The sequence below is a fragment of the Tenrec ecaudatus genome, chromosome 2 (assembly GCF_050624435.1).
Source record: "Tenrec ecaudatus isolate mTenEca1 chromosome 2, mTenEca1.hap1, whole genome shotgun sequence".
In the NCBI taxonomy this organism is placed as follows: Eukaryota; Metazoa; Chordata; class Mammalia; order Afrosoricida; family Tenrecidae; genus Tenrec; species Tenrec ecaudatus.
In genome coordinates, this window is record NC_134531.1 from 78608206 (window position 1) to 78622452 (window position 14247).

At 37.2% G+C, this 14247-nt stretch overlaps 1 protein-coding gene and 1 non-coding gene across 4 annotated transcripts in view; both read right to left on the minus strand.

The window, feature by feature from the left end:
• SSBP2 (single stranded DNA binding protein 2) overlaps positions 1-14247 on the minus strand; it is a 316310-nt gene that overhangs the window by 133845 nt on the left and 168218 nt on the right. The gene's annotated exons all lie outside the window — the stretch shown is intronic.
• On the minus strand, positions 12631-12691 carry LOC142442036 (U7 small nuclear RNA). The gene has a single exon (XR_012783299.1). It is a non-coding gene; the product is annotated as a U7 small nuclear RNA (small nuclear RNA).

A 14247-nucleotide genomic window follows, 5' to 3' on the forward strand; every position in this document is an offset into this window, starting at 1 on the left:
ATTTATTTCATTTTAAAAAACCATTCCTCTGAATGATAATGACTTCTAGTCCAAACTAATAGCCTTAGTTATACGTCCCCAAAACAATGTCTGTGAAAACAAAACCATAAACAAAATATAAGGTGAAAGAACGTCAACAAACTCTTTTCAAAGACTAATTTAAGAAAAATTTTGGCTTGAGACCCCTGTGAAAAAGTACCTAGTTAGACAACAACTCATTTTGTTTTCTACGACCCTTTTTACAATGAGAAGAAAGCCTGCGCTGTGGCAATGCAGAAGAAAAGAAATCAATAAAGCACCACAGAGTAGAATTGCAGCCAGAGAGCAATTGTACACTGTAAATGCCTCTCGTTCATCATAATCTGCTCAAATTAAAGATTAATTTTTAAGGTCTTGAGAATTCACTAAAGCAATGTCACAATTCCTGTTTTAAAAAATCACACAAAATATGAAGCAGCCTGGAACCTGGTTAAAATGCTTAGACCTTTTAATGCTTATATAACAACGATGACTAAGCAGTGCAAGAAGAAGTACAATTCTAGCAACTAGTAATTTTCCTTTCTATCATTTATCTTAGAGCAAGTAAGATACATATTCTTTGATCCTGTTAAAAGGGAAGAACTATGAGAAACATTAATTTCCCTACATGTTACTTTTCACAGAAATATATATCATGACCGTGTAAAAGTTTAACATTTTTGTAAGAGATAATTAATGTTTCTTGATAACAAGCTATTGAAACCAAAATAAAAAAAAACAAGCCAAATCTTAAAAATGACCTAATTTTATGGAATACCTACTGTATGTATTAAGGATCTCATGAATATAACAAAATAAAATGCACTCTTTTAAGGAATACGATGTGGACATGATTATAAAAACCCACTAGAACTAAAAAATAAGTTTAACAAGCTTAAAAAAGTGTGCATGTTTTTATAAGTGGACAATGAACAATTAAACTGCATATTAAAGTTCAAATAGCACCTTTGATTATACCACAATTACTGAAGAAGACTTTGGCATAAATCTTACCAAACATGGTCGAGACCTATAAACTTAAAATTAAAAACCTTGAATTAAAAAAAATAGACTTAACTAAATTGAAAGATATGCACTCATGAATGAAAAGATTCAGTTAAAATTTCCAACAATTGATGTATAGATTCAGTTTCCCAACAGAAATTAAAATCAAATGAAAAGTGTATTCAAATGAAAAAATGATAATAGGCAACACAATTTAGAAAAAGATGAGCCAAGCTGGCTTATACTGCCTGATTTCATGACTTTCTATAAATATAAAACACACCATGAAGACAACATGGTAACAGAGAAAGAACAGATAAACAGAACTAAGGATCCATATTTTTTTACAAAGATACAAATACAATCCAATCAGCAAAGAGAATCTTCTCAACAATTGTATAGGAATAAATGGATACACTTAGGCAAAATTAGCATATAAAAACATATCCAAATGCATCATAGAATAAAATGCAAAACACAAATTAACTAAGAGAAAGAAACTCCTTAAATAAAACATTGGCAAAAAGATCGGTGTCCCTTGTTCAAAGATTCCTTAGATACATCACCAAAACAAACAAGTTTTGTAGTGGACTTCATCACTCTTGGATGGGTATGATTTAAGAAAATAAAAGAACAAGCCACAGGTGGGAAGAAAATATCTGTAAATCACATTTCCGATGATCTTATTTTGTGTATATAAAAATTATTTTAAGAAAAATTATTCTAAATAACCAAAATATCAAAATTCAAGTTAAAAATTGAGTAAAGAATCTAACACTTAAAATGAATAAAATAAACTTAGCAATTTAAAAAATTTTACAAATCAGCAATGAGTACAAGATCTAGTACACAGACACTTCCCCAAAGAAGATGCAGGAGAGGCAAAGCAGCACACGAAAATATATAGGCTCACACCATTAGTCACTGCTGTTAGTTGCCATCTAGTTGTTTCTGACCCGTAGCGACCCCGAACACGAAAGAACAGAACACTGCCCAGTCCTGCACCATCGTTGTCACAATTTTCCTATTCAGAAGTCCATTGTTGCAGATACTGTATCAATTTTTGCCCTTTGTGGTAGTTACATAATCTGGGGTCAACTTTTGGAGGGGTGGAGTCTAGCCTGTCAATCAGGTTCCAGCTTGATGAGCTCATTTGGAGGCTCTGAGAAAATAAATAGCATGCTGGAGGTGAGGAACACACTCACTCCCTGCAAGGCATTTCTGTTGACAAGTCACATGGAACTATGCTGATGGCAGCCAGAGCCTTGGAGCTGGAGGAGCCACATGGAGACTCATTCTGGCACTAAGATGCTTCCACTGCCACGGATCTCCAAGACTTTCTGCCCACTGGCCTGTGATCTTCCTACACTCAGCGTCATTGCATGTGTTGCTTAAGCCTAAAGAGGAATTTACAAACTGGCACTGGACATATGGTCTTACATCAGACTTAGGAATTTGATCTGGATTGGGCTGGGGTGTTTTCTTACTGTACAATTACTGTATATAAAGCTCTTTCCTATACACATATGAGGGTCTATGAATGTTTCTCTAGTCTACCCAAACACACTCTTCCTCTTTTGCACTTCTACCTTACCAAGTATGATGTCCTTCTCAGGAGACTAGTCTCTCCTTACAACACGTGCAAAGTATGTAAGATGAAGTCTCACCATCCTTGCATCTGAAGAGCACTTTGACCAGACGTCTTCAGAGACAGACTCTTTATCCTTTCGGCAGTCCATGGTACTTTCAATATTACTCATCAGCATATTTCAAATGCATTGATTCCTTCTTATTTAGTGTCCAACTTCCACATATGAACCATTGAAAATACTATGGCTTGGCGGTCAAGTCCACATTGGTCTTCAAGGTAACATCCTTGTTTTTTAACACTTTAAAGTGGTCCTGTACAGCAGATTTACCCAATACAACATGTCTCTTGATCTCTTCATTGCTGCTTCTATGAGCCATGATTGTGGAGTCAAGCAAGGCAAAATACTTGACAACTTCGACTTTTTCGCTATTGAACAAGATGTTATCTATTGGTCCAGTGGTGAGGATTTGGGTCTTCTTCACATTGAGTTGTAATCCACACTGAAAGCTGCAGTCCTTGATCTTCATCATCCGGTGCTTCAAGTCCTCGCTTTCAGCAAGCAAGGCTGTGTCATCTGCATATCATAGGTTGTTAATAGCCTTCTTTGACCACGTGACTTTGCGAGCATTTTCCAGGCAAGAAAAAAAAATAGCCTTCTTCAATCCTGCTGTCATGTTGTTGTTGTTTTTCATATAATCCAGTTTCTCTGATTATTTGCTCAGTATATGTGGTAGTTACATAATCTGGTGTCATTTTGGGACTTCAAAGGATTAAGAGTGAAGGGGTGGAGTCTAGTCCTTCAATTGGATCACAGCCAATGAAGCCTCTGTGTGAGCATGACCTTCTCCTGAGAACTTTTGGAACTCTGGAATTTGCTCCTTGGAGGCAGAGATACTTCTCTCTCTGCTCACTCCCTGGGAGACACTGTAGCTTGACAAGCCACATGGACCTACCCTGATGCAACCAGACCTCTGAAGCCGGAGAAACCACGTGGAGACTCCTCCCAGTGCTGAGATAGTTACAATGCTACTGGATCCAAAGACTTTCTACCCACTGACCTGTGATTGCCCTGCATTTGGCATCATTGCATGTGTTTCATGAGTCTGAAGAGGACTTTATAGATGAGTATTTGACATATGGGCTAATATCGGACTTGTGGACTTGAACTGGATTGGGTTGGGATGTTTTCTTAATATACAATTACTGGGAGGGAGGGTGGGAGAGGGAGAGGAAAAATGAAGAGCTGATATCAAGGGCTCAAGTAGAAAGAAAATGTTTTGAGAATGATGATGGCAAAAATGTACAAATGTGCTTTACATAATGTATGTATGCATGGATTGTGATAAGAGTTATAAGAGCCCCCAATGAAATGATTTAAAAATACACAATTACTCTTTTAAATAAAGTTATTGCTTATACACATATGAGTTTCTATGGATTTGTTTATATAGTCTACCCAGACTAACAAAGTATCCAAATTAAATAAGTATGGTTAAAGGATACAACCCTGACACACACCATTTTGATTTTAAATAATGCTGTATTCATTTCCTCTGTTCTCACCACTGCCTCCCCATCTATGTAGAAGTTCTGCAAGAGCAAAATAAAGTGTTCTAGAATTCCTGTTCTTCTCAAGACTATATATAGTTTGTTATGATTCACACAAATGCCTTGGCATAGTCAATAAGACACAAGTAATCATCTTTCTGGTATTCTCTGCGTTGAGTCAAAATCCAACTAACAATTATATACCATGTTCTATGTCCTCTTTTGAATCTGGCCTCAACCTCTGGCAGCTCTCAAATGAAAGGGTATAAGAGACACTAAGTTTCCCTAATATGTAATGAAATTTTAGAGGGAAGAAAGAATGGCTGGTTTTTTAAAAAAACTGTTTCATCATCATACATTTCTATGAATTCTGACAAACATAAAATTATCAACATAATCAATATATAAAACAGTTCCACCATTTAAAAATTCTCCTGCTGACCCTCTGTAGGAGCTCTGGTGGTGTACTGGCTTATGCATTGAGCTACTAATTACAAACTCACCAAGTGCTTTAGGAAGGAAAAATGAGGTTTTCTGCTCCTATAAAAATTTACAGTCCAATGGATGGATATATGGATTGAGATAAGAATTGCATGTGCCCCCAATAAAATGATTTTTAAAAATTACAGTCTTGGAAACCCATTGAGGCAGGGTGGCTATAGTGTGGCTATGCGTCAGAAAAGACTTGATGACATTGAGTTTGGAGTTCTGAGAGTCCCTCTGTATCACAAGGCTTGTATCAGCCATATCTTTAAAGTTCGTTATGTTTTGGTTAATGAAATAGTTCAACAAAGGTAGATTTGAGGGAACAGAATACCTGTAAGTAAGCCTTTAAAATTAATTTATAAGATACACACAACCACAGACACACACACACAAACTAAGAGTATTTATCTATATATTCATTTCATACAGAATACTGAATTATAGAATCAGACTATTTCTATAATCACCTTCACATAATAACACCTGATTGCTCTCCTGCACTGAGAGCTTCCAAGGCTAGTGTCATCATACCAAATCTATTTTGTGGCACAGAATTAAATCAGCAACATCCTAGGAAATATTCCATCACTAAACTCAACCTCTAAAGCTATAGTTGCAACTAGTATGATAACCATTGAAAATACATATCAGACTGCTCTTTGCTAGAAGGCGTTTGGTTGTTTTGTGTATTTAATCCTCTCACTGGTAGAACAGCAGCTGTTGCTGAACAGTTCTAGTCACCAGAGGATTTCTTCCAGCACAGTTTGACATCATTGCCTAAATGCAAAGTGACATCAAATTAGAGCTTGTTATGGTAATAATCATGGCAGAGTAAAGTGTTTTAGGAAAGCTTAACTTTCTTCAATTATTTCACCCTTGGTTCCAGTTAGTTACAAATCTTAGTTTAAGAAAAGACAATAATAAGTCAAAATGTTTAAAACTTTGATTTTAATAAAAGGTATATGAAGACTAAACAATAAACTGGAATTTTCTTCCTATTTAAATGCTGTACTATTAGTCATGCAGAGTCTATTTCCTTTGAGAGGCTAGGTATCTAAATGCACAGTTTTGCTCAGGTATGTGTACACACACACACACACACACACACACGAAAAGCAGTCTAAACAAGCTAACAGCATGAGCACATAAGACATTTTAAAAACACACCTCTAATAGCTACATTATAATTGGGGGTAGAAGCATTATGCTCAAACACCATAGTTCAATAATATAAATGAACTCTTCCTGTTACCTGATTATCAGACACATTATAAAAACTTTGTTATAAGAAGCTCTATTTCATTAGGAAGAACCAATACTTTGAACAAGAATACTTAATATAAACATTATGTCTAATTTTTCATATATCGCCAACAAGACCAAGATTCAGAGACATTTAAGGCCACCATACATCAAAAGTCAGCTAGAGAGAAATGCACTAAGTGTGTCGATAGCAAACAATCTGAGTTGCACGTGAGGCTGTCTAGGGTGTATACATTGCTCCTCCATAGGGGCAGCTAACTAAGGAAGCAGAGGAGCCTGAAATCAATCACCCTCTCTAGGTAAGCCATGCTCCTGCAAAATCATAATTTCCTGCACAGAAATGATAAAATACTATAATTTTTTTCTGGAAAATATTAATTTCCCATCATTAAAGCAAGTATGATATATGTATTAGGTATATGTGGAGCAAGTATATATTTGTATACTATATCATATGTGTGTGTGTATTGAGCCCTTGCTATCCGCTCCCCTTTCCCCTCCCCCACCCATGAACCCTTGATAAATAATAAATTATTGTTATTTTCCTATCTTACACTGACTACTGTCTCCCTTCCCACATGGGTTCTGTTGTTAGTCCCCCTGGGGGGAGGGGTATGTGTGGTTATGTGTTGATCATTGCGATAGGTTCCTTTTTCCTCCCCTCCTCTCCCTACCTTCCCCCTACCTCCTGTTCCTCCATTCCGTGTGTCCTGAGCTCTTCATGTTATCAGTTAAGCACACACTGTTTTCACCTCCTAGGAACCATATGCCTTTGTTGGGTACTCTGAGTAGCCACCGTTTAGAAATGTGGTATCAATACTGAAACAAAGAAAGTAACTTTGCTGGAGTTAGTTAGAATCTGCTTCCCTCGAGCTTCTGTCCCTGGCTCCTCTAAGTTAGCACTCAAGGACATGTAAAGACAGCCATCCTGGCTACATTTCTTCCTTCTCTTCTCCAATGCATGTGTCAAGTTCCTCTATCAGGCACGTTAGGGGAATGACGACATTTCGTTTGCAGCTAGTTCAGTTTTCACTTAGCTTGCTCTGTGAGAGTGGTTTTTGTCTTCATAGTTGTCTAGTTGTTCCAGGAAGTTTATTACATTACTTAGTTTCACACACAAATAAAGCCTAGCCATAATCCATAGCAGATTTCAAATATAGACTTTATTATTGGCAAAGAATAATGAATAAACCATGGACTTCCAGAAGAATAAACCAATCTGTCCTGGAAGAAGTACAGCCAAAGTTCTCCTTAGAAATGAAGAGAGTGAGACTGCCTCATCTATTTTGGCCAAGTTATCAGGAGGAACGGATCCTCTGAGATGGGCATTATGCTTGATGAAGTTGATGCTTATCAAAAAAGACCTCAGTGAGCAGGAGCGCCACAATGACTGCAACACTGAGCTCAAACACAGAAAAGACTGGCACAGGACCCAGAACTATTTTGTTCTGTTGTACACAGGTTCATTTTGAGTCGGAACCAACTCACTGGTACCTACCAACACAGTGAGCTGCTTCTTTTGTACCGTGGGAGTGCTTATGACAAGGTGTTACATGTTGGGCTGCAGCTCGAAACCATCAGCTGCTCCTCAGGAGGAAAATGAGACTTCTCCTGTCGTAAAAAGTTACCGTCTCGGAAACCCACCGGGCAATACCGATTGTCCTACAGGGTTGCTATAAACCAGTTCGACTCAACCACAGTGAGGACTGTGTCAGATACTCTTCTTAGCACTCACAGCATCAAGGCTAGGCAACAGTCTCCTTAATATGACATGCTTGGGGGGAATTGAAACAAGCCATATCAAAATACTGTTATTAAGTCTGATGGAGTCAATTCAGGATCACACCAATCCCAAAGGAAAGAGGAGAATGGCTCACAGTTTTCTCCTTAGAACCAGCAGGGCTTCTTTCAAGAAAAAGTAGCGAAGAACCATGCTTTCTTGCAATGCTGCAGTATTATATTACATTCAGTTTCTAATTACCTCAGGCTTCCTGTTATATTTTCACTCAAGAACTGCCATCTTGATTTGCATATTTGAATACTGTATTGAACAGAATATTGTATACACTCTAGTATAAGCCGACCCGAATGTCAGCCAAGGCACCTAATTTTACCACAATAACTGAAAGAAAATGTGCTGAAAAACTCAGCTCATACACAAGAATATATGGCATTTGGCTTAAATATTAAGTAAGTTCAGTTTACTTAACTGGCTCATGTTAGTAATATGATTTTTAAATTCAAACACAAAAGTTCGAGAAGATAACCTGAAATCCTTAGATTTGGGTTATTAGAATAAAAACTTTAAGAGTAAAACAAATAAACGAAAATGTTCAACAATATTATCTGTCAGGAAGTTCTGTAGGCAGAATGTTTCCGAGTCTTCTGGCTGCTTTTCCTGACAGAGTCCTAACAATCTAAAAGGAATTGGAATTTTATTATTACAGGAAAAATGCCTTCGAAAAATACTTGAGTTTAGTTTTTAAATCACATGGCAATCTATCTAATTAAAATAAATTTTGGTACTTTTATGTGTTTTTGAACTCCTCTGCCTCAATGGAATTGACTATCTGCATGATGGAAAGTCATTAAATGTTTTCAAATAATGAAATTCCAAAAGATAGCAAACATTCAATTTGGGGACATCAACCGCAAGTCTCTAAGCATAGTACCACACAAAACAGTGAATGAAAAAAAGCATTCTACTTCTCACAACATGTTGATGGTCCAATAAATCTGTGTTTTCTAAAATATGGAAATTCATGGCATTTCCAGGAAGACACTGAACAACCAGTTAACCTGTAAATAAATCTGGATAACTACAGGGACAGTCTCGGCTTATAGTAACATCATAGAGCCTCTGGGACCAAGTTTGGAAATAAATTTGTTTTGCTTTCTAGTGCCAGTGAATTCTTTTCTGACAATTTTAAATCAACTGGCATCATTTCATTTGGAGATTGTAATTCTAAAGATTTCCTTCTCAGTTAAGAACTACATTATAGGAAGGCATTTCAATAAACATCATGATGCCCACACAAATTCTGAGGCATTACTTAAATGGTCATTAAGAAAGTAGCTCATTGACTTCAGATTTGCAAGTCTATAAATAAATTCTAGCAGGAAAGGAATGCCTATTGGTAAAGAGCAGATCGAAGGCTTTATTCTTCATGTGATAGATCCATAAGATCAAAATATTTTGGAGCTGCGAAGGAACATTAGAGATCACATAAGATGTATATGGAAATGTTTGTCTCACAGAGGTAAATTGTCTACACAAGAGTAGAGCCTGCATAGGAAATGGGACTTCACCACTCTTCCAATTAAGCTTGCCTATTTCAAACAAGCTTCTGTAAGCACCTCTAAAAGACCACCCTAATAAGTTGACACTACCCCACTACGGTCACATAATTTGTATTTCATGATAAGAATCGTATAAACTGCTATCATCTCTGTCACCACTATGGCTTGGAAGTGTTGTCAGGTAACATCAAGTTGGTTCCAGATCATAGCAACTCTATGTACAATGGAACAAAACACTGCTCAGCCCTTTGTCATCTGTCTCAATGGAACTGTTCTTATGTTTGAGCTCATTGTTGCAGCCACTGTTATCAATTCTTCTTGTCTAGGGCCCTTCTTTTTTTCACTGCCTCTCCACTTTATCAAGTATGATGTCCTTCTCTGGGGGCTGGTCTCTCCTGACAATATGTCTACAGGACATGGGATGAAGTCTCACTACTCTTGCCTCAAAGAAACACTCTGACTATACTTCTTCCAAGACAGATTGGTTGGTTCTTTTGGCAGTCCATGGTACTTTCAACATTCTTCTCCAGCACCGCCATTCAAATGTATTGATTCTTCTTCTTCTTCCTTATTCAATGTTCAAATTTCACATGCATAAGAGGCCACTGAAAATAACATGGCTTGGGTCAGGTGCACCTTGTTTCTCAAAGTAACATCCTTTCTTTTCAACACTTTAAAGGTGTCCTTTATAGCAGATTTACCCAATGCAATGTGTCATTTGATTTCTTGATTGTTGCTTCCATGATCACTGATTGTGAATCCAAGCATGACTAAATACCTGAGAATGCCAATCCTCTCCCAGTCATCATGAGGTTACCTACTGATGTTACCCCCATATGTAGGAAGGAGAAGAAAAAATAGCCACAGAGATGTCCTCTCTCTTTTAACACTATCAATCATTTAATTAAAAATATTTTAAATGTACAGTCTTCCCTAGACATCTATATGGCTTACATTTACTTTTGCTGTAAATATATCCATTAATATGGTGGAGCATACAGAGGACAAGGTTATAAAAAATTTTTAGACCTAACCAAATACCCTGAAGTAATGAGTCACTGGACATAGAAAATCAGGACCATCATCTCAAGGGACACCAAGGTAGATTGGGATGACACAGTTCATAAAAACAAAGGTTATAACCTAATTTCATGAGTACAACTGGGACCTTATATGTTTGTAAGTGGCCATCTAAGGTGAAACTATTAGTCCCTATGAGGAGGAAAGAATAGTGACAAAATCTAAGGACATACATAAAGAGTCAAAGGACTGATGAACCACACAAACATCAGTATCCAGAACCCGAGACCAGAACTAGGTGGTACCTACGTACCACAACCAACATTTCTGAATCCACCATCTGCTCAGCAGGAGAAAGATGAGGCTTTATACACTTGTAAAGATTTACATTCTTGGAAACAAAAAAGGGACAGTTATAGTCTGTGATCTAGTGTGGCTATGAGTCAGGATCCACTCACTTGCACTGGGATTGGTTTAGTTGTGAGTTGGAATCAACTCAATGGCAATGAACTTTTTCTTTGTTCCGATACTCTAGATTTCTACTGTTTTAGACCACTGAAAAAGGTTTAAATAAAAATACTAATGAACAGCCTTGCATATAAAACAACATGTTCCTGTACAAAGATATAAATATGATTTACACATTACACAACACTTCTGCAACTGATAACAGGTAGGCACATAAGTACAGGTAGTGCAATTTTTACGGCATATCACAGATGTGACCTAAAACAAACAAGTCAGCTAGAAGATTCACTAAACATCAATTACTAAGTTGCTTGCTCTCTTGCAATATAAAACAGGATTTGCTTGTTTCTCTGTTGTAATAATGTAGATTCTTTTGTTATACAAAAAGCCACTCCATCCAGGGAAGTCTAACACAAACATCCCCCCTCCTTATATGCCACAGAGGGATGGGGGAAGAAGAGCAACAGCAATGGCGGTCAGGGCACTAACCAGCCCAAGGGGAGGGAGGGTATTGTTTATATAGCCACAGAAAGGAAGAGCAAGAGTAGACCTCATTCCAGGGTGCTATTTCTTGAGGTCGATGTTCCTGCTTAGAGTAGCTCATTCCCAGAGACGACTGCAGACCGGCCTCAACTCAAGACACAATGTTCTCTACCTAGATGACAGTGCTGCAGAGGATAGCCCTGAAGAGACAGCTTGGGGAGAGTGGTCGGTTTGACCCACTGAGGGAGCAAAGTCATGAAGTCCCTGAAGTATCCCAATCATAGACTTCTGACTCAAGGGGAAGTACTTGGCACCCTATCTGAACTCACAATGGGGCAACACTGAATGTCTAAAGACGCAACTGTGGCATTGGGAGGCCGGGGGATGGGAAGCACGAGACCACTCATCTTTGACTGCAGGAATATCAGTGGGAACTTTTAGGATGTTCGCCCTTCGGATACAAATGCTGAAGAGTAAAAGGGTGTATATGTTGTTAGGTAAGTGGGACCTGGGATATGTAGCCTTATAAGAAAGGGGGACTATATATGTAACCTTAAAAGAAAGGGGGACTCGACTGGTGGTTTATAACATGTCCTTCTCTATATTTAACAGAGACATATTCATCTGCTCTCTCAGGATCCCTATGAGACTTGTGACTATCTGTATGTTTTGGGGGGAGGGATGAGTATCTATACAAGATATGGAGACAGTGACTGGACTGCTGTTCCTGTAGAGCATGAGAGGGGAGGAAGGTAGGGGAGGTGAGCAGGGAGCCAACAATGATGGGTACAGTGGGACATTAAGTGTTCTGAAATTGATGGTACATACAGTATAGCTTCTCTGGTCGTGTTTGATTAATCAAATTATATTTGAGAGGTGAATGATGGGTGGGGTAGGAGGGAAAAAAGAGGAAGAAAAACATATATACATGTAAATTTATATATATATATATATATATATATATATATATATATATGCAAATACAACAAGGAAACAGATGGACTTTGGGCCTCTACTTAAATCTTGCCTCAGTCCAAAAACGGTTTGTTCTAATAATGAGGTATTGTATGATACTCACATTTCTGATATGATTATTACAGACAAAATGGGTACATAAGCAAATGTGGTGAAGAAAGCTGATGGTGTCTGGCTATTAAAAGATATTCGGTCTGGGTTCTTAAAGACTGTAGTTAACCAAGCAGCCATCTATCAAGGAAGCAATAAAGCTCACATGGAAGAAGCACACCAGCCTGTGAGATCATGAGTTGTCAATAGAAAGCAGAATCAGAAGTTCAAAAACAAGCAACCAAATCAATGTCAAGGGGGCATTAATGTAGTGGAGACCCAAAACACACCTGTAAGATAAAAGGTCATATGAAAGGAATGATAAATCCAAGGTGGGGCATAACTGATGAACCACATAACTATCCTCTAGTTCTTTTTTTTTAAGGGGTTTTCTTGAAAAACCAGAAAACCTGCTAGACAAATTCTAAAAGAGCTGTAACACTCCTGTAGTTCTTTAATACTTCCTCCCCTTACTATTGCTTTTTATTTGTTTTACCTTATTAAGTATGTTGGATTTGCATATGTTTATTTGTATATTTAAGATCTCTTGGTCCATGAAAGTCAAGATAGATAACCCTTCAGAAACAGTAACAGGAGTAATGGTTCCCTGAGGGTATGGGATGAGGTGGGGAAAGAGGGAAAATGACAGCATTGATGATTGTATAAAGGGATTGAATATAACAATTGTGTGTGAATGGATATATGGGATTGTGTAAGATAATGGCAAAAAATCAAAACCTATTAAAGAGAAAAATGACAAGGGCTCCTAGGCGGTGTGGTGGGAGGGGGCAAAGGGGAGCTGACATCAAGGATTTCAAGAAAAATTTAAATGTTTTAAAAATGATTGTGGTAGCAATTGTACAATACTGCTTGATGTGACTAAACTATGGAATGTGATGATATCTGTCAGAGCTCCCAATAAAATGATTCAAAACAGAAAAAAATTTCCCCAAACAATAATTTTATTGACTGGACAATTTTGTTTTTTAAGTATCCAGAACATATTTGTTACCCTTTAAGTTTGGCACTTCATGGAAAATTTTAAATGCCATGGGTAATTAAAAATCTTTAAATAAAAATTAATTTATCTTAGAATTAAAATGAACCAAAACAATTTAGGGGTTGACCTGTACATAAAATTATTTGTTGTATTCTAAAGATGATTTTAACCACCAATCACAGAATTCTAGAAACTAGACTAAAAATATAAAAATCCTTAAAGCAAAAATAAATACACACAAGGTCTAGATTTAGCATCTAGCATCTTTTATGACTTAAGTCAATAAAAGGCAAGAGTAGTTCTATATCACATAATTATTTCATATTTAAATAAACTTATGCCCAATGTTGAAATGGAATTTTAAAGTGCAATAGAAGAATGTATTAAAAATAGTATAAGCAAAAGTAGTAGTTTTAACAGCAATACAAAGCAAGAATATACAGAATCACTGTACCAGAAAAAACTGGCTGGCATTCAACCATTTTAAGAGATAGCATATGATTAAGAATCCATGGAATTAAAAGAAGACATTCAAGCTGCACTGACAGCATTAATAAAAAGAAGTCCATTTCAATTGAAGTGTCTCAAAAAACGGATGCACTGCTGAAGCACTCATTAGTCTATGCCAAAAAATTTGGAAATCAACTTGGCCGAATGACTGCAAGAGGAGTCATATCATTCGTATGGATCCATGTCCACAGACAGGTCAAACAGAGAATGTAGAAATTATATAACAATGTCATTAATATCACTTGAAAGTAAAATTTTGCTGAAGATAATTCAAAAACGGCGATGGCAGAATAACAACAGGGTGCTGCCAGAAATATACATAAGATATTGAAGAGAACATGGCACAAAGGATATCACTGCTAACATCAAACTAATCTTGGCTCATGTAGAGAATACCGAAACAATGTTTACTTGGGTGTTATTGCCGATACAAAAACATGAGACTGTGCGGATCAGAACAAATGAAAGATAACACTGCCAAGAGTGGGGA